An 8,248-nucleotide genomic window follows, 5' to 3' on the forward strand; every position below is an offset into this window, starting at 1 on the left:
AGCTGTTCTGTAACGTGACAATACCTTTCGTTTTCCAAAGACTGCGACACAAAATTAAATGAGCATCAAAAAAGTGCAGTTTGCATTGTTTGTGTTTCCCACCTTGCCTATTAGACTTAACATGTGACACTTTGTCCAGCTTCATCTCATTGTCCTCTTATAAAACATGGGATATTGCTATCATTAACATTGGCTCAACATAAGTAAGCACACTTTAGCTAGCTAATTTAAATCTTGTTGTGTTAAATGGCAAGACAGTCATTATATAACCATCTACGCTCCAAAACAGCAGTTTATTCAGGGTACTCAGTCTGACAAACATCCTGCAGCTTGTTTTTTAGGCTAGTGATGGCTGGGAGAAGGACCTTGTTTTTAATACTCTAATATAACCCCTTAAAATCCCACGCTTACTACATACTAAGGCTCCTTAGTCAGTAACTATAAAGACTTCAATGCAAACTGGCTATTCCAGGGTTATAGAAGTGTTTAATAAAATGGGCCCGCTGGTGGGTCCAATTATGAAATCTGTATGTTTTATGTACCAAACAGCCTCAACAAATTTTTTTCACAATGTTCTTCACAAAATATCTAAATATCCTTTAGAATTAAACAGTTTTTGTTACCATGCCTTAAAGACAGGCATATGCAGGCTGCCCTGTACTGTACCTCATTCAAAAAGCAGTCTGGGCTGAAACACTCTTTATAACTTCAGTGTGAGTGGGCGGAGCCAAAGCACTGTTATATTACAGAAACAATAAATTCGACAAAGGCTTATTTTCCATGGGCCCTTGAAAACAGAATTCAGTGTGTGGTCAATATGTGTGGTCATGTGTGTGCATATCAACTATTTTAGAACTGGGACAGTCTGTTTTATAACACACATTTTAGATTCTGCAGGTCTTGGATTTCTGTTTCTGTGGTGTACCAAGATCTAAACTTGTTAACTTGCAATGGATTTGAGGCAAATTACTACATTTCCAAAGCTATAGCTCATAACACTTCTGTTTTCTTTTAGCTTTATTACCACTAATAGTTACTGCTACACTAGCACAGTCCTTCAGACTACAAACAACCAAAGGAAATGCCTTAGGACAGGGGTGTCAAACTCAACTACACAGGGGGCCAAAATTCAAAACACACTAGTTTGCGGGCCAAACAGAATAATCATTTATTGAACACACTAAAACTAAATGTTTTTTTTAACATAAATATGAATAAAAATAGACAGGAATGTTATTCTGGAATAAAAAAATAAACTTAAACTTTAAAAAACATAAATTTCTCCATAAAAATATATCCACTCAAAATTAAACAAGTTAGAAATATGAACATGCTGCAAAACAAAACCTGGAAATGTAAATACATTTTGTGAAAACATTCAGTTTTATCAGAGCTGGATGCTTGTCATCTTTTTTTGGCAACAAGTTGGTTTATGTTTGGCGTGAGGTCCCGTGTTGTGGAGACTCTCAGGGTGGACTGCAGGTGCTCATCAGTGAGACGACTCCTGTGTGCTCCTGTGTGTTTGTCTTCATCACTGAGAACAGCTTCTCACACAGATATGCGCCACCAAACATGCACAAGGTTCGAGCCGCATGTAGGCGGAGCTGGAGCGCTGCTGCGGGAATGGAGTGAATAAACTCTGTGGGCCCTGCAGGGTCGTACTTTGCCTTTAGTGTCTCATTACACTGCAGCTCAGTCAGCTCCATCTGAATCTGCACAGGTGCAGTTTCCACATCGACGGCAAAAATTTTTTTTGTTTGTTTTTCAAAGTCACCAAAGCGCTCAGTTTGTCAGCAAAGTGCGTATTTATGAACAACGGCAACAGGGAAAGTGAGGCAAGTTGCTCTGGTGCATTTGTTTCTCCCATAAAAGCAGCTTCACTTGAAACACCTTCACTGCGTCATACATGTCAGTGATCATGCGGTCACGGCCCTGGAGCTGGAGGTTTAACGCATTGAGATGAGCTGTTATGTCAGCCAGAAACGCCAACTCACATTTCCACTTTTCATCCCGGAGTCTTTTCCTTTACTGTCCATGAACTGACAGATTTCGTTGCTGAGCTCAAAAACTCTGTTGAGAACTTTTCCCCGACTTAGCCAACGCACCTCTGTATGAGAAGGGACGTCGGCAAACTCTGAATCTATCTCCCGCATAAAGGACTGAAACTGCCAGTGATTTAAACCTTTACTTCGGATAAAGTTCACGGCTTGCGTTACAGCGCTCATTACATAGTCCATCTTCAGGACTTTGCCACATAGTGCTTCCTGGTGTATGATGCAGTGATATGCTGTTAACTCACCAGTGCAGTTCTCCTCCTGCATCTTCACTCGCATCACCGCACATAGCCGGTGCTCCATCAGTTGTAAGTCCAATAAGTTTGTCCCAGGGCAGTTTCATGTCGGTTACACTTTGACATACGTTTTCAAAAATGTTCTCTCCAGTCGTCCCGTGCATCGATTTAATGTCCAATATTTCCTCTGTAACGCGCAAATTGGAGCCCACCCCATGGATGAAGATGGCCAGCTGTGCAGCGTCAGTCATGTCAGTACTTTCATCCACAGCAAGAGAGTCAGCAGTAAAGTCTTTGCTTCTTTCACTCAACTGTGTTCTTAAATCAGTGGCCATCTCACAAACTCGACCAGCAGCCGTATTTCTACTTAGGCTTAAATTTGCCAGAGTCTGTTTTTTGTCTGGACATACGACGTCGCACACCTTGATCACGCAGCTCTTCAGAAATTCTCCCTCGGCGAACGGCCAGGCTGCTTGAGCGATCTCCCTGCTTTCACAGCAGCTTCACTTTGTGATTTTGCCCGGGTGAAAAACGTCCTGCTGGAATGTCAGCGTCTTTTTAACTCTTCTACTTTCTGTATCTTTTGCTCTGCATTCAGGTCTTTCAGGTTATCCTGATGTTTTGTCTCTTAGTGCCGTCTTAGATTAAATTCTTTGGATACAGCACAATAGCGCCACAAATGAGACAAACAGGTTTACCGGCAATGTCAGTAAACAGACACTCGGCCTCCCATCGGGTTTGAAAGGCTCTGTTTTCAGAATCAACTTCTCTCTTCAGCATCATGAGGGGGTAGCTTCGCAATAACTTGTAGCAACAGACACTAGACTTGAAAGCGCTCTGAAAGGCAGCTGAAGCGCTGCATTATGGGATCTGTAGTTTATTGTGTTACCAGCGCTTCATATTGCCGGGCCATTAGTAACATCCATCCATCCATCCATCCATTTTCTAAGCCGCTTCTCCGTCAGGGTCGCGGGGGGATGCTGGAGCCTATCCCAGCAGTCTTCGGGTGAAAGGCAGGATACAACCTGGACCATTAGTAACAATAATATAAAATGATCTCGCGGGCCGGATATAATTGCAAGCCGGGCCGATGTGGCCCGCGGGCCTTGAGTTTGACACATATGCCTTAGGAGGCAGAACAGTGTTTTCATGCATAAATATTTCCACTCAAAATCCTACAACACCATCAAGAACCATTAAAAATACATTTTTAGGACTGTAGAGAAAATGAAGCTTATGAATTCAGATAAGGAGAGCAATTTAGTCTAATTGGCTTTATTTGGTACTCAGAGTCTTTGTGTACAACTAAATCAAGGGTGGTAGTGAGCTTTGAAGAACTACAAAAGCACAGAAATAGTGATCAAACTGAGACAAAAGTGTGGTTTAGTCAGGGTTGGGATAGCTATTGAAAAATGAGTAGTTAGCTACTTTGTAGCTACTTTTCCTAAATTTGTAGCTCCAGAAAGAGTAGTGGTTACTTTTTAGCTACTTTTTGAAAAGTAGTCCGCTACTTTTTAGCTACTTTTAAAGCGTGACTGTCAATGTTTGTGAATCTCCACCCGACACACCAAACAAGCACAACAAGACAAGTGTGAACAAGACACTGCATTTAATCAAGTGCCAGAAACATAACAATTGAAAAGCTGCAAATATGCAAAAAGATCACCAAAAAGTGTGAACAACAATCAAACTTAAACAACCAAAGTCGTGATATCCAACAAAAATTAAGACTAAATGCAATCAGACTAAAGTCAATCATTCCAGTTTTTTACTAACAAAAAACTACAAAAATAACAATACAAAACACAGAATTTTGTGCAAAGCGTTGTCAACTGTTGAAATAAAACTTCTCCAATTTAAACATTTCAGTAAGATACACTGATCAGGCATAACATTATGACCACCTCCTTGTTTTGACGCTCATTGTCTGTTTTATCAGCTCTACTTAGTCTATAGATGCAGTTTGTAGTTCTACAGTTACAGACTGTAGTCCATCTGTTTCCCTGATACTTTGTTTGCCACCTTTACCCTGTTCTTCAGTGGTCAGGACCACCATGGACCCTCACAGAGCAGGTACTATTTGGGTGGCGGATCATTCTCTGCACTGCAGTAACACTGATGTGGTGGTGTTGTGTTAGTGTGTGTTGCGCTGGTTTGAGTGGATCAGACACAGTGTCACTGCTGGACTAAGAATAGTCCACCAACCAAAATATTCAGCCAGTAGCATCCTGTGACCACTGATGAAGGACTAGACAATGAGTAGCTCATACTGTACAGCAAGAGATAAGCTGTCATCTCTGGCTTTATATCTATAGGGTGAATCGACAATGCAGGTGCGCCTAATAGAGTGGACAGTGAGTGGACACAGTGTTTAAAACTCCAGCAGCACTGCTGTGTCTGACCAGCACAACACACACTAACACACCACCACCATGTCAGTGTTACTGCAGTGCTGAGAATGATCCACCACCCAAATAGTACCTGCTTTGGGAGGGTCCATGTGGGTCCTGACCACTGAAGAACAGGGTAAAAGGGGACTAACAAAGTATCAGAGAAACAGATGGACTACAGTCTGTAACTGTAGAACTACAAAGTGCAGCTGTACAGTAAGTGGAGCTGATAAAGTAGACAATGACCATAAAAACAAGGAGGTGGTCATAATGTTATACCTGACTGTACATACATTCATATTCAAAGTCTTTATTAAACTTCAGCAACACTTTAGCCTCAAAATCCTCATCAGTGTCTCTGACTCTGTTTCGGGTGAGAACCAGGCCTTAATAATCGCTCCACTGCTGAACAGCAGAATCAGATTTCTAGGCAAAATAACATAATAATTGTAGTATATTGAACAGTACTTTGAGCTATATGGCTATCCGTAGTTGCAGTTTCAGAGCACTAAAGAAAGCACTAAAGATGAGTAAGGTAGTCTTGAGCCCCACCACACTGGAGTAACTAATAGAGAGGCGTTGTACATTTATTTTCTACTCAGTAAACCAAAGTAATCGTTCCCCTGTCTCAGTGTGAGTTTATACCACTTGTGGATACAACATAAAACTGGCGACAAGGTTTGACAAACTTTTGCTGCACTCTGTTGCTGTAGTCATTGAGTGGAAGTTCTCTGCTGGAGCTTTGAGTGGCTACTGTGAGCTTCACGGGTACAGAGCAGAGACGTGCCTGCGTGTTTATGGAGGAGGGAGAGTAATAGACCCCATATGGACTAGCACTGCTGTGAAAGAAGCTAACCAAAAACAGAAAGAAAATGGCTGTGCTAACTGGAGCTTTTGGAGCATTTTATGAGTCAGTGGATACCTGGGGAGCTTACACGGAGAGATTTGACTTCTTTGTAACAACAAACAGCATTAAAGATGAAATGAAATTTGCAATGTTCCTCAGTGTGATGGGATCAAAAGTGTGTTTAGCCTGCTGAGGAGCTTGGTCCAGCCAGAGAAACCAGGTAATATGTCAGACACTGACATTGTTAAAGTTCTGGACTCACACTATTCACCCAAGCCACTGCAAATTGCAGAGAGGTTTAGGTTTCACAAGCGAAACCAAGAGGAAGGAGAAACCATTGCACAGTATGTTGCAGCACTGAAGAGGCTTACTGAACACTGTGATTTCAAAGATAACTTGGATGATACGGAGACATGTTGAGCAGTTGCTTGCAAGTCAACCTGCTTGTACTTCAGTATCAGACGATTCAGATCTCGCTTTAGCGAGTGAACTGTCAAATCTAAACATGCCAAAGACCTTTCCTGTTCTTTCTCCACAAACCTCCACCATTGCTGTGGCTCCACGTTCAGAAGGAACTCCAACAGAAGCTCAGACGAAATCCACAGAGGAGCAGAAATCCACCTGAACGCCTTGATTTGTGAAAGAGAGAGAAAAAAAGTGCTAACCCTCAAGAATCGGGTCAGAATAATCCCCTGGGTTTAGCAGGGAGCAGAGGCGGTCTACCCTCTCTCCCATTCAAGAGACTTTGTTACTGCTGTTCTGTTGTTAATCTATTGATTGTTCTCTTAAGTGTATAACTAACTGTTCATGTCTTTGTCATTTAAGGGAGAGGGGATATGTAGTATATTGAACAGTACTTTGAGCTATATGGCTATCCGTAGTTGCGGTTTCAGAACACTAAAGGGTGATGGGTAAGGTGGTCTTGAGCCCCACCACACTGGAGTAACTAATGAAGAGTCGTTGTACGTTTATTTTCTACTCCGTGAACCAAAATAATCATTCCCCTGTCTCAGTGTGAGTTTATATCACTTGTGGATACAACAATAATCCTCCTTTGCTGTAAAATCGTTGTAACACACAGTTCTAACACAGTTTTCACAATAAATGGTCTTAAAAGCTGGAGTTAACGCATAACTGCTCATTCACCAACCTTTAGTGCTGAAGACTGACGTGCAGACTGCTGGACACACAGCAGCTCAGATTACAAAACAGCAGAGAGACGAACATCGATAATTTGGAGATGAAAGGCCTTACATTTATAAATCATTCTGGTTTGCTGACACGTTTAATCTGCAGCAACTCGCGAAAATGAAGTCAGCTTCTCTTTCTCCTGCTTCTCATCCGAATTCTCCCATTCCACCTTAAATGGTGCCTGAGGTGCCAGATTGTCCTGCAAGCTCCATTGCAAAATTCGAATTGGAAAGAGAAGCTGGAGGATGAGAAGTGACTTCAACCTCATAAAAATTCAAACATTGAGAGAAGTTTTACAAGAAACTAGTGGAAAAGTTTCCTGAGATGTGAGAAAAGCGGCTACAGCTGAGCTGAAGGTTAAAGCAGAGCAAAAGTCTGAGTTTGTGTTTATATTTTCAGCCTGTACTGTTGATGTACTACAACGTCAGAACATACTGAGATATGCTTACAGCCAAGATGGTAAAACAGACATCAGATGTCATGCCTCCCAAAGTGGTTTGATTTTTGCAGAAAGGACAAAAAGGCTCTTCTTAACATTTCGGTTGCGACCCCTGGTTTAGTAAGGTGCGCACATGTCCGTTTGCTCTAGTTGTCCGCGGCTCAGACAGGGTTGCACAATGGCCACCAGCCTGGTGAACGACCGAGCTGTATGGTTCAGGTTTTGCTCAGATTGACTGAAGCCTGTAGCGAAATTGTAGCGAAAAATTCCACTATAGCTACACAAAAATGTATAGGCGCTACAGCTACTAGCTACATTTCATAAAACTGTATCAGCTACAGCTACTAGCTACTAAAATTTGCAGCTAACTGCAAAAAGTAGCGTGCTACTTCGCTACTCCCCCATCCCTGGGTTTAGTCCAAAACTTTTCTAAGCATATCGTGATAGAGTATGTTTCTTTACAGGGTATACATTATTGGACCTGTTAGATTTACTGCAGTGCAGCTTGTAAAACACAATAAAAATCAGTGTAGTTGTTATTATTGTTACCATAATAGGGTTTTTATATGTAACACTATAGGATTTATTTAGTTTGTTCCAACTTATTAAATCTCAAAAAATATTGTATCCTGAAAATGTCTTGAAGTATCAGGATACAACAGCTTTGCCACCTCTAATTGAAATTGTTCAGAATCATTTACAATCCATTTTCGCTCACAGAGAAGAGAAACTAGATGAAAAGCAAATGAAGAATTCTAGATTTCAGTACAAACCTTTGAGTTCTAAAGCACTAGGGCTTTGTCTGTCTACACTGAAACCAACATCAGAGAATGTTAAAGCTTTGTCAGCAGAAATGCACACCTATAGCCTAGAGGGATATTATGAACTGCTTATTTGACAAATGAATGTTCTGACATACCCTCCTCCCCAGCTCGTACAGCCTGGGAACGATTCTAGGGGGCTGAGGTAGAAGCTGATGTAGGAGTGAGAAGGTAGCGTGCTCCTCCACAATACTCTTCTAAAAAGCAGTTTACTGTAGGCTGATAGAGCAGCCATTATCACACCCTGGAAGTGCTACACAACCATAAACA

General features: G+C 41.6%; 1 pseudogene; it reads right to left on the reverse strand.

The window, feature by feature from the left end:
• Positions 1 to 1,404: 1,404 nt before the first annotated feature.
• On the reverse strand, positions 1,405 to 3,070 carry LOC108437697 (annotated as a pseudogene).
• Between the last annotated feature and the right edge of the window lie 5,178 nt (positions 3,071 to 8,248).

The sequence above is a fragment of the Pygocentrus nattereri genome, chromosome 11 (genome assembly GCF_015220715.1).
Source record: "Pygocentrus nattereri isolate fPygNat1 chromosome 11, fPygNat1.pri, whole genome shotgun sequence".
Taxonomy (NCBI): domain Eukaryota; kingdom Metazoa; phylum Chordata; class Actinopteri; order Characiformes; family Serrasalmidae; genus Pygocentrus; species Pygocentrus nattereri.